This window comes from Rousettus aegyptiacus, unplaced genomic scaffold, assembly GCF_014176215.1.
Source record: "Rousettus aegyptiacus isolate mRouAeg1 unplaced genomic scaffold, mRouAeg1.p scaffold_m13_p_3, whole genome shotgun sequence".
Classification (NCBI taxonomy): Eukaryota; Metazoa; Chordata; class Mammalia; order Chiroptera; family Pteropodidae; genus Rousettus; species Rousettus aegyptiacus.
In genome coordinates, this window is record NW_023416306.1 from 96,573,979 (window position 1) to 96,586,435 (window position 12,457).

The following is a 12,457-nucleotide window of genomic DNA, read 5'->3' on the forward strand; positions in this document are numbered from 1 at the left end:
GGGAGGGAGGCACAGGGGCTGCTGCCGAAGCCTGACGCCTGTGGCGATAGCGACAGTGCCCACACTTCTGACTGGGTCCACGCTTCTCACTGGAAGAGGCAGCCTGACAGAAGCTGTGAACTCACTTCCCTGGGCACAGACAGCTGGGAGACCTAGCCGCGAGGGCATCAGGGGAATAAATGCAGGCTTTCCTTTCCTCCCTCCCTCTGATCTCTCCTGGGTTCCCCATTAGCCAACACCAAAGGCAGCCAGAGGGCAAGGGGGCCTGTGGCCCAAAATCAGCCACATGGATGGGCCTCCTCTGGACACAGTGCTGAATGGAGGTGGGGGGAGAGGATCTGGAGGGACAAGGGGAGATCTCTGAGGCAGCTTACAAGCGGAGGAGCCAGCTTGCCAGGGCATGCCAGCCCAGCTCCACCACTTACTATCTGGGTATCCTTAGACATCGTGATTTGTAATACGGTGAAATAATTTTATCTATCCTAGAGAAGCCATTATGAGAATTAAATTTGTTAATATCCATGTAAAGTGCTTAGAACAGTGAATTGTGACTGTTATTATTAGAGGCTGCTGTGTGAGACTAAAACTTTCCACAGACCTAAGGGAGGCAGGATGCAATGGAGCAGGCCCATCGTGAGAGGCAGGACGGGGAACCAGCAGCGACTGTTCAGGTGAGGCTGGTGCACCTGGAAATAACAATAATATCTATTCATTGAGCACCTCTGAGTGTCAACACTGTGCTGGGCCTGCCGTGTGTATTGTCATGGCTGCAAGGTTGCATGTAGGGCCTTACAGAGGAGGAACTAAAGCTCAGAGGGGGAAGCCCCTGCCCAAGGCCACACAGCTAATAAAGCTCACTCCCAGCTGCCGCTCTCACCTCTACACTCCTCCCAGCTGCTACGTGCTTCTTCAGACGCTCAGAGCCCACGAAAAATTTAAAAACTGCAATATAAAAAGTCATAATTGAAAATGGCCACTTCTTAACAGAATTCCTCTGAACTTACCAGGTACCTCGGTACTTACATGGAGAGTAAATTCTCATTTAAAGATATTATGGCCAGCAAAGAAGAGTCAGTTAAAACTGTCAAAAATGTCAAATTTATTAACTTTAAAGTGCAATTTTAAAGGAGCTTACATGCAACTTTAAGAAAAATTAAAAATTATAAGCCCATGTTGAAAGTAATGAATAATGTCAGTGGAGGGGTATTTAGAGGAAGATATACTTAAGAAACTGATTAAAGTACAAGAATAATATTAAAATGATTAAAGCACCAAGAATAATATTTCTCTTGTTATTGTTCAATATTGGGATAATCAATATAAATAAGCTATTTGCTCTAATGGATGTTATCTTTTAAAATAATTTGTTTTTGAAAATGGTGTTTAAATACATTATTTTATAAGCCCACCAGCATAACAAAATTAATTTCTTAGTCAAGAAATACTTAAAAATATTCTTTAGAACCAAAAGGAAATTTTGTTTAAAAAGGGGTAACACTCCATAGACAGAGTATGGTCTCCTCTCAGAGGCAGAGAGTGAGAGAGCCTAAGAGAGACACTGACAGTGAGAGAGACAAAGGGTATCAAGAGAAAGACAGTGAGAGGGATGGAGAGAAAGGGACTGAGAATAAAGGCAGCGAGAGGAACCTACTTAAACATTTTTTGAAGTCCAAGTCCACCTCACATATCGGCACCTGTCAATGGATATACGGGTCACCTCCTCGCTCCCTGTTCCTGCCCCTTCACAAAGGGAAAGGTAATTTCTATCCCTATAAGCTCCGATCACGGTAAATATAAATAAATGAATGAGCGGATGGACAAATGGTATATCTACAGAACAGATGGAAGCAGAGGTGCCAGTGATGAGGCTAGGAGGACCGTTTAGGCTGCCTGGGAAAGGCTTTGACAGGTGGCTGAAGAGTTAGGATTTTACCCAAGAGGCAGTACAGGAAAGTGATGTTTAAGGAATACTTATCTCACTGAGGGGTGAGAAGAGGTTAGAGGGAACTAGTGTCAAGGTCACCACTTGGGGGCTCAAGGTGATAGTGTCTTCAGGAGAGTCGGGGACTGGAAAGAGAGGGCAGGGAGCCTGGGAGGTGGAAAAGAGAACAGACAGGGTCTGGTGGGCTCCTGTGCTGGGGGCCCAGGAGAGGAAGGGGCTGGGGACAAGGTGGCCACTTTGGCAGCACCAGGGAAGTTGGGATAAGCTTTTTCTCTCTGCAAGGCTGTTATACCACCTGCCTCCCAAGGGCAACGGTGCGGTTAAGATTCGTTCTCAGGTCAGGACCCGTGTCTGAGGCTGGACGTCTCTCCGGTGCCTGGAATGGAGGAGGCCAAGGCCACAGCATAACCACGTCCTCTGATCTGACCCCGCTTCCCAGGTGAGGTTCTGTTCCCTCTCAGGTGGTTTATGGGAGGCATCGGGTCCTTCCTGACTGTCCTCGAGACTTCTCCCAAGCAGGCAGGCCCTGGCCAGAACATTTATCCAGAGATGTTTGTGTATCTTTCCTTTTGTGAATATCCAGAATACCCAGCGGATAACTTCTCAACCATCCTGCTTTGCTGAATCTTGAGGAGCTGAGACAGCACTGGGAAAAGAAGATTCTAGGTCATCTCCCCTTGCTCTCCTCACTCCTGCTTTGAATGTCAAAGTTCAAATTGAACTGGACGTAAGACAAACCATAAAGGAAGTGGCTGCTCCTCCCATTCGCACACGCAGAAAGCCACACTGGGAAAGAGGTCAAGGGGCTATAGATCAGAAGCTTCTGCTTTTTGTCTGAAAGGCCAGCACTAGGCCGATGGGATCATTATCAGCAAAAACATCGATCAAGTGGTCTATGCAGCCCCTTCCAGCATCATATTACAACGCCCGTGAGCCCAGGCTGCTCCTCACATCTTGGTAAGAGAAGGGGCAAGGGTAAAGTCCCTTGATGGAAGCAGCTTCATTGTTAAGAAGATCCTCTCAGGAATCAAAATAGCCATTTTCAAATTTTCGAATGAACCTCCAGAGTGATCAAATGATCAGTTCCTGGTGGAGAGGCCTGGGCCAGGCCATAGGCTTAAAGATATGTTGGCATTTCATTCATTCGACACACATTTATCAAGCACCCATTATGCACCATGCATCGTGTTGGGTGGTAGAAAATCATAGTGAGCAGAAGTGAAAAGGTCCTTGCCCTATGGAATTTATATTCTAATGGCAGAAGATACATGATAAAGAAATATATAGGATTTTTTTAAAATGGCGGTATGTTCAATGAGAGAAATGAAAAAGATATGCAGAGCCCTCTAGAAATAATGGTCAAGAAAGTGATACTTCACTTGCAGGAGATGAAGATGCCAGCCATGTAATGAACTAGGGAAAACCATCCAGGCAGAAGGAACAGAGAGTGTAAAGGCCCTGAGGTGAGATGTAGCTGGCTTGGTCAGGGAACATAAAGGAGGCATTTGTAAACTGTGAGAACTGCCTGGATATCTAGTGCTAAGTGGACCTTTGCAGGAAATGATGTCCCGTTAAGAGTTTACAGTGCTCACAGGGTCAAGAGCATCCAAAGCTCTGGCCTAACAATGGGCCTTTGCTTTCAGGCTGGGTAGGCCTAGAGAGTATTATGCTAAGTGAAATAGGTCAGACAGTGAGTGAAAGACAGATACTATATGATTTGACTCGTGCGTAGAATCTAAAAACAAAACAAAATGAGTAAACAAAACAAAATAGAAACAGAGTCATGGGTATAGAGAACAAGCTGAAAGTTGCCAAAGGGGAAGCGTATAGGGGGATGGTAATAAAAAAAGAGCAGTGATCCCCCAAAATGGGGGGCCCAGCTCATGAATCCCTCAACAAAAAAAAAAAAGGAAAAAAAGAAAAAAAAGTTCAGCCCAGATGGGTCATGGTACCCTGGCTGTGTGCAGGAGAAAACTAGGTTGACATCAAGATGACCCCTGTGACCATGCCAGGCTGCCCCAGCAGTGAGAAGGGTTTGCTCTTGTCCTCTCCTGCTTAGTCCCTGAAGTGACAGCTATGGGCCAGTGTTTCTTTAAGTGGGGTAGGGTCCTTGGGGTCACGTGAGTAAGTGGTGTGCATTTGGGGCCTTTGGAGATTACAGGTCACTGCCGGGCAGCACACTGTTGCTGGAGGCTTTGGCCTCAGAGCAACCACCTTCCAGAGTTTCAGCAGAGCCTGGAATCGCTCCCTGGCTGAGGAGCCCAGGACCAGCAGCGAGTGGTCAGGAGCCAGCGAGGCGTGAGGGTATCGGGGAATGCGGCTGTGGCCAGTGGAGGCCTTGAGACAAGCATAGGCCAGGAGAGGCCCTCGAAGTCCCGGGCAGCGGGTTCCTCAAAAGCAAAACCACTTGAAACATCATTGGGGACAGCTGAGGCCCCTGTGGCCAGCCCCCAGGAGGCTTCTGTTGTGGAAATCCACAGCCAGCGAGGACAGCTGCTGGCTGGAGATACCCAGAAATGCGTCCCCCCACCCTCTGCTCCACGACCCCCTGCAAGGGGCCTGAAATGGCCGAGGGGTGACTCTGGGGAGACAGCCACTCCAAGGCCTCTGCTGGCCTCCAGGACCCAGCCCCAGCTCTGGCCTCTCCATCTTGGCTTCATTCCCATCTTCTTCTGTTCTTCGTTCTCGCTTTTCCCTGAGTGGAGACAGGCTGGGAGGCTCGACTGCCCTGAGGCGCTGCCAACAAGCTGCAGAAGGCAGGAGCTTGGCAAGCACACAGTGTCGCCTCTGTGGGAGCGGCAGGCCTAATTATACTCAGCTGGCGGCAGGCAGCTGGGGAGTTTCCCAGCTTGCCTCCTTCTGCGAGGTAAACACTGTGGGGAGGTGTGGGGACAGAGGGCAGAGAGGTGTGGGCAAGAGCCTGAGCCAGGCCTTGAAGGGGAGCCAGGTTGGGCAACCGTGCCAATCATTCGCTTCAGCTAGAAACTTGACTTAGAATCCTTGGATGTGGGGCAGGTTCAGCCCCTTCCAGAGCCCAGGGTCCAAGGTCCTCCTGAGGAGGTGAGTGGCCCAGGGTTCTTCCAGCTGGGATATAGTGGAGCCAGAATGGGATGGAATGCTTGGGGAAGACCCAGAGAAGGGGCTTTGTGGAGAATGTACTGCGTCTGCCTTTCCTTTTCCTACAAATTTTGGGGACTTTCCTGGGGTCAGAGCTGCTGCGTATAGCTGTGCAGGTGTGGGCTGAGGTGTGAATGGGGGCTAACCCAGCCCGGGTTGGGCTGTGTCCATCTAGACAATGAATCATCCTTTTCCAAATGACACAAAGGCCCTGTGCAGGCCAATACTTGGTACCCACCAGGCTGGGGCCAGAGGGGATTGCTGTTGAGAGATGAGCCCTATGCATTGGGGTTGCTGTTGGCCTGGGACACTCTCCCCCGGTGAGTGAGATGACACTTTCAGGACAGCACATCTGACCTGGTGCATCTGTGCTTCGGGCTCCTGGGTGAGCTCGCAGCCCAGGAGGTGACCAGCAGGTTTGTAGAGTAGCCTGAGGTTCCTGGCGAAGAAAGCCCAGACCCCTTTCTCCTCCCCAGCCTGTTGCTTCCCTGTCCTTTCCTGCATGTGTACTAACTTCTGCCACTGTGGCAGGGTCGCCTCCAGACAAATCAAATTTCATACCAAGTGGCTTGAGTTGCACAGAATCAGAATGAGGCATGAGCCTATGAAAGTTGAGGCCAGGGGTCGGTAAGGTACCCGCATTTGATTTGGAAACTATGTACTGTGAGAGTGAACTACCTGTCGAATGAGTACACTGGGGCAGGACCAGTGATTTAATTTCATACCTATCCTTTCATAATTCACAAGAATGTTTAGATTTACAAAAACTCCTCTTGACGCCCCATTCTCTTGGTCGGTAAACATTTCTCAAACACCTCGTAGGGCTCACTCAGCACTGTCTCTGAATAATCAATCAGTAGGTAAGCGAATGCACCATGTCCCCATGCATATTCTAGTGGGCAGACAGCGCGAAAACCAAGAAAACAAACAAATAAAATAATCACAAATTACAATCAGCATAGGAAATAGCATGTCAAAATAGAAGGAGCCTACTTGAAGTGTTGAAGGTGTGATTGAGCTGGTCCTGCTTCACTTCTATAATAAGATAATAGAAAACCCACCCAAACCGTTGTCAGAGAAAAAACAAGCCTTGAACTACGTCCAGACCACAGACAAAATTAAGAACCAGCTTCCCTGCACACCTACTCTGGGTTGCAGCTGCTCACCAAGGAGCGGAAAGGCCTGCAGGGAGGGTTTGCGCACTCACGGGAAGGCCCTTGGACGTGAAGGACGTGACCTTGTGAGGGACCTGCCACCTCTCAGGCACCACAGGAGGGAGAGATCTATTCTCTGTCAGGGTGGCAGGAAGGGTTCACAGAAAAGGTAGGGGAGCCGAGGTTAGTTTTGAAAGATGAATCCAAATCTGGAGGCTGGCAAGGCGGCGCCTACCTGGCACAGAAGTGTAGAGGTGAGTGAGGAGGGGGTGGGTGTGCTGGAACGGGGTGCAGCAGGCACCCTGAGGAGAGGAGCCTAAGGCCTCTGCTGGGGGGATGTCAGACAGTACCCCAGGGGAGGATGCACCCTCAGCCCTCAGGGGCACCTCCCGCTCTGCCTCCTCTGCTGCCCAGGCTCCCACAGAATTTTCCCAAGCTGTCAGCCTGGCCAGAGTCCCGCAGGGCAAGGTCCAGGCAAGGTTACGGGGGTGAGGAAAGCTCTGGAGTGGGGCCCTGGGAGGACAGGCTGCTTCTCCCTCAAGCCTGGCAACTCGTTCCTCTGCAAGAACACCATGATACTGAGAGAAATGCTGCTTCTGCTGAATGTCGGGGGTGGGGCAGCTGGCTAGGGAAAAGGCTCCTTGTATAGAGCTGCTCCCCTCCCCCGTCCCACCCACCAATCTGGGTCTGACCTGAGTACACAGGGCAATGGTTCTCTAACTTGAGGGTACGAGAGTCACCTGGGAGGCATAAGAGCCTGTTAGCTCAAAGACTCCTTGCCCTTCTTCCTCTACTCAGATCAGTGTGTAGCGTAGGACCCAGGAACATCCCATTTTAACAAACACCCAGACAATGCTGATGCAGGTGGCCAGTGGGTCCAGAGCCTTGGAAATTTGGCCTATGTGGCACGGAAGTCACCGGGGAGGCTGGAATTGGTGGCTCACTATGGGACATAGCAGCTCTGGAAACTCCAGGACTTTTCCTTCGGTCCATATCACTCCCCCTACTCTGCCACAAGGTCTCAGAAGGAGATTTTCCTCTCCCTGGCATCCCTACCTGCATTCCAACAGACAGACAAGGGCTGCGCTGGAGTCTTGAGGGCCCCTTCCCTCGTATTCTCAGTTAATGGTTTTTCCATCAGAAAAACAGCCTGAACAACTCAGACATGAAGGTTAGTGGTGGCCTTGGGACTGGGAATGCTGAAGTGCATTTTGCCTACATGTAAGTCCTTGGTCTCTCAGCACTCACAGCTGACGGCGATGTTGTCAGTGGACAAAAATGGACATTCCAGAAGAAAGGCTTGAAACTACAAGGCAACAGAGAGCTCACAGCTGCTGAGAACCTGGAGGCATCGAGGCATGACTTCTCTGCCTCCCCCACAGCTGTTAGGCCACAGACATACAGCAGGGGTGAGCATCCTGATTGGTGAGGGAGGCCAGAAGTGGGTGGAAAGGCCAAAAGGGGACCTCAGGGAGGTCAGAGACGTTGCCCTCAACTGCCAAGCCTCTCCAAGGTCAGAGGCCAGCCAAGCAGAGGCACTTGGTGCTTGTCTAGGGGTAGATAGGCCTCATTGCACAAGCTTTCAGGCCTCAGTAAAGATTTGTACTCACCTGTAGCCTGGTGTCTCCTAGATGCTGAACTGCAGCACAGGGGTGGGGTGGGGGTGCCCCATGTGTGGGGCTGCCCCAAGGCCTTCGCTGAGGGACTGGGCAGCACAAGTGACCCCTGTGCTAGAACTTGGCAAACGGCACCAATATTTCGATATCCTTTGTGGGAGGAAAAGATCTTGCCCTGATAATTCCTTCTCCTTCCAGCCCCAATCCTAGCTCTGGCACGTACCCTCCATCCCACAGTGGGTGAGGAGGGGCTGTCCTCCCTGAGTGGGAGATGGGCCCACAGGCTCAGCTCCAGAGCCCTAAAGCCCTCTCTGGCTTCTGGCTGGTGAGATCCACATATCTGGCCAGATGAATAAACTTAGCCGGATAATACCATCCAAAGCGAGGCAAATTCTGCTTTGAAATAATTAGGCGCAGTTACCTTGGCTTGCTTCTTATTAGACCTTGGATCTCATTTGGTCTACGCCCTAATTTGGAGGGCTCAAAGTGGAAATGGAAAAGCTTCACCTGCTCTTTTATTTTTATCTGTCATTGCTGGTTCCTACCAGTTAGTCCCAGGCCAACACAGAAAGCTGAGCCGGATTAAAATACCTGTGTTTTTGAGGGGCCTCAAGGGAATCTCTGGGTTCCCTTTTACAGGTGCAGAGGTGCTGTGAGACTTGGAGTTTGAAGCTGAGCGATAATGCGAATGAACTGTGCCAGGTTTCACAAGGGAGGGCTGCGTGTTCTGGTTCACAGCAGCCCTTCAAGTAAGACTCCACGGCCACTGAACTCCGAATAGACTTCGCTTTGAATCACCACCTGCCATCTGTGTGACCTTGGACGAGTCACTAACCTCTCTGAGCCTCAGAGTCCCATCTGTCAATTGGCATGAAAACATCTAACCTCATAGGATTGCTATTGAGGGAGTCAACAGAGACAGTGTTTATTTTGAGCACTGATCCGAGGGCCTGCTACCTAATAGATGGTCAATATGTGTTCCCGTCACATGTCCTTCATTAGGAGTAGGAGGCCCTGGGATTCCCTTCCTCTCCTGAGCAGTCATGGCCCCATTACAGAGGTAGCTGTAGCAAGAGAAGAGGGGAGCTGGGAAGCAATAGCATTCTCACCAGACCCTCAGCGCAGGGCCCACACTTGGTGGTGAGGAGAGGGGCGGGAAGAACTGCAGGGATCACATGACTGAGAGGGTTTGGGTGACAATCCGTTTTGCCTGGTCACTGTTTATACAGTCCCTCTACCCCGTTCTCTGAAGATGACAGTCCTTGGGGCCCACCTACAGGGTCTCGCCTTCCCTGTGCCACTGACTGGGGTGAGGGGCTGGTACAGCAGGGTGCAGCCAGCGGGGTGCAGCCATTGATCTTTCTTGGGACACAAGCTCTTTGTCCCAGGGTCTCGGGCGGCTAACACCAAGGGTGCATATGCCAGGGCCTGACCCCCAAACAGCCGCATGGCCAGGCTTTGCTGGTCCCCTTTGTGTCCCTGCACTTTTCACCACCCAGGGCTGTGAGGCTGAGAGGTGTCTGACCTCTGAGGTGGGTGGCTGGAGAGGGGGCATAGGCCTGCCTGGCCCTCTCTCTCCAGGTCTCCAGGAGACAGAGACTGCGGTTGCCTAGGCAGCCCCAGGAGCACGTTTGCATTATTTCATGGTGACAAGCAAATTTCCAGGAAGGGGTTTTGCGAAGATCCAGAGCCACCCAGAGAGAAAGCCAAGGAAACAGGCCAGCAGGAGGCCAGGGGGAAACAAGGCCTTGGCTTTAGGCTCTGGCCTGAGGGATATCTGGGGCTATGAACCCCTCCTCCACCCTTCTAAGCTGTAGATGGGGATGCGGGACCTGAACAGGCTCAGGCCCTGCCTCTACCGCCCGCCTGTGGTGGCCTGCAGGAAAGCTGCCCAACCCAGGCCTGTGTCATTGGCAGGATAATGATCTAAGGAGGAGCCAACCGGGCTGTAGAGCAAGATGGAAAATTCCCAAGCTCCTGTGCTTGAGGCTGCACCTGGGGTGTGGGCACAGGTATCTGCTGCATTCAGGCCCCGACTGCCCTGGGGAGGGCCTGGCCTTTGGGCTTGGTGGGGCAGACACTGGGAGCAACAGAAGCTGAAAAACTTCAAGCGGGGAATGGAAACTTGGCCTTTGACCTTTCTCTTTGTTTTGGAGACTTGAGAACTGGCCTGTCTATGGGCTTAGTGTGTGTGTGTGTGTGTGTGTGTGTGTGTGTGTGTGTGTGTGTGTGTTGGGTGGGGATGGGGTGACCATAGGAAAAGGGAGCAGACAGATCTGCTTTCTGCATATGAAGAAGGTCCAACAACCCTCCAAAACAGGCCAAGAACCTGAAAAAACGGGCCATGTTGGTCTAAACAAGTCCAGCAGCATTCCATAAGCATGTCAAGATCTTAAACTTAAGTCTCTATTAAAGCTCAGATACTCTCATTCTAAGGTTCAACCAGTACTGTTGAATATAGTACTTTGCTGGGCCGGGGGCCTTGAGGAAGAACGTCCCAGGGCACTACCCTGTGCTGACACGTTCACCGAGTCTCTCTTTCAGTCCAGGCTGGCACGCTTGATGCAGCGCAAAGCGAGATAGAAATGCCCCTGACCAATGTTCTTCTTCAGTGTCTCTCAGGAAGCCCGGGTGGAGCTGGTTGTTCCAAGGCCCTGGAAATGCAGGTGTTTTCCATTCAGTCAATCTCCAAAGCAGGAACCTCATGTTCCCTGTGCCCCAGGAAGATGAGAAGCATCCAGGTGTCAGGAAGAGTGTCCCCTGGATGCTTGCTTGGCTGGGAGCCCAGCCGTCTGGGTGGCAGGCCCAGGAAGGCCTCCCCACCACTGTGGGGCCCACACAGAGGGGAGACGGAAGGAAACCATGCAAGACAGGATTTCCCCATCACCAGCCTGCAATCTTCCTGGTTCCAATCACCTGATAAGCAAGCTACTTTGTTAGCTGACCTGTAGTTTTTTCACAGGTGACAAAAGCCACTGAGGGATTGCAAAATTCCTCCTGTACGAAAAGGCTTCAAGAGGCCACTCTTTCAACAAGGATATGAAAAGAAGGTGGATGAGCTCTGGACAGGGCTGACTCACTTCAGAGTTCCAGGCTTGTCCCAGAGCTACAGAGAGGAGTTTGACAGCACAGGCATTTCCCATGTTCCTCTTCTCCCTTTTTCCCCTGGGGCTCCTTCACCTCTGCCCCTCCCTCCCTGCTGGCTTGACTCACACACACACTCCTTGGGACAGGTGCAGACACCCTCCCAGGCCTCCCTCCTTCTGCTCCACCCACATTGGAAAGCAGACCAGGGGCCTCCCAGCTCTGTGCTGGGGTCCAGCTGAACCATGACCACCAGAGCTCTGGAGGACTCTGTGGTCCCTGTGCAGGGAAGGGAGAGGGAGCTGACGTGAGCCCAAGTTTCCCTTAGAGCTCCAGGGGACCGTTTTGGTTCATGGGAGGGTTAGAAGCATCTTGCTTCCTGATGCTCTTCTTGGAAGAGACAGCTCTACCCAGGGAACTTGCCCTAAAGGCCAGGGACCCTCATGGGGAAAAGCTGAGGTTTGTGTGTGTCATGAACATGCGAGTGATAGAGGGCCCAGGAAAGAACCTCATCACCCAGAAAGAAGTGGGAAGTTGACTCCCTGGCAGAACTGCCGGCCTACGCTGGTTACGCAGGGCCACATGGGCTCAGCCCTGTCTGGGGAGGGAGGCTTTTTAACTGTAGGCCGGCTTCTGTCTTGCTGACCCCACTACTTGGGTGAAAATGATTCTTAGGAAAACACGTGTTGCAAGGTCATGATGCTTTATAAACTTGAAAGCATTTAAGAGCCATTCTGTAAGAGCTGCACCATCCCCTGTTGATAGAGAGTATATCCTGTTCTTTTTAGGAGTTAAATCCATTATGTTGTTTAATTCTTGTGGCAACCTTTGAGATAGATGTTATGATTATTTCATTTTCACAAGAGAAAACTGAGGCTGTAAAGTACTCGGTTATGGATTGAAAATTCAGAGAGGCTCTTTGTGGGAGAGTTGAAGTCACTAGCACAGGAATCCAGTAGATGGAAGCCCAGCGATGCAAGTGCCCCTTTCCCCACCTTTCTAGTCAGGGCCTCTGTCACCTGGGTCACCTTGAGGTCCATTGGAAATAGAGCAAATGTAGGGCTGGACTTTGGTGCTGAGTGTGCAGACGTCTGAAGCATGGGGATCCTCCCCATGCCCGGTTTTGCTGTGTTGTCCAGTGTCCAGGTGTCGGACAGGGGTTCATGCGTCCATTTACTCCCCTCCATGGAAAGCTTCTCCCTCCAAGGCCATCAGCTCCCCCCACTTTGTATAAAGGATGCCTGGGACTGGGGTTTTTCAGAAATGTGAAATCAGCTGTAAGCACCTGCAGCCCTTCCTGCTTTGGAAGAAACTGTATAATACCCTGTATTACGACAATGTTTTTTGTTTTTTAAGAACAGAGAATAAGAAAGAAAGAAAGAAAAAAAACCCAGAAGGGATCTCCACATCGTTTGTGGCAGGAAAGAGTTGTACTATGCACATTACAGATTCCACTCGTTAGTGGCATCTTCTCACCAATCACGGGCAGGTCGCTGCGGGTGCCTGGGGGTGCCCCTAACGGAGCCCATCTGGAAAGAGGCCTG

At 51.2% G+C, this 12,457-nt stretch overlaps 1 long non-coding RNA gene across 2 annotated transcripts; it reads left to right on the forward strand.

The window, feature by feature from the left end:
• Positions 1 to 4,920: 4,920 nt before the first annotated feature.
• LOC107514435 lies at positions 4,921 to 10,313 on the forward strand. 2 transcript variants are annotated; one of them, XR_001597781.2, is made up of 3 exons: positions 4,921 to 5,002; positions 7,455 to 7,622; positions 8,469 to 10,313. It is a non-coding gene; the product is annotated as an uncharacterized LOC107514435 (long non-coding RNA). The 2 variants fall into 2 exon arrangements; XR_001597782.2 differs by lacking the exon at positions 4,921 to 5,002 and adding an exon at positions 6,364 to 6,467.
• Positions 10,314 to 12,457: the final 2,144 nt, after the last annotated feature.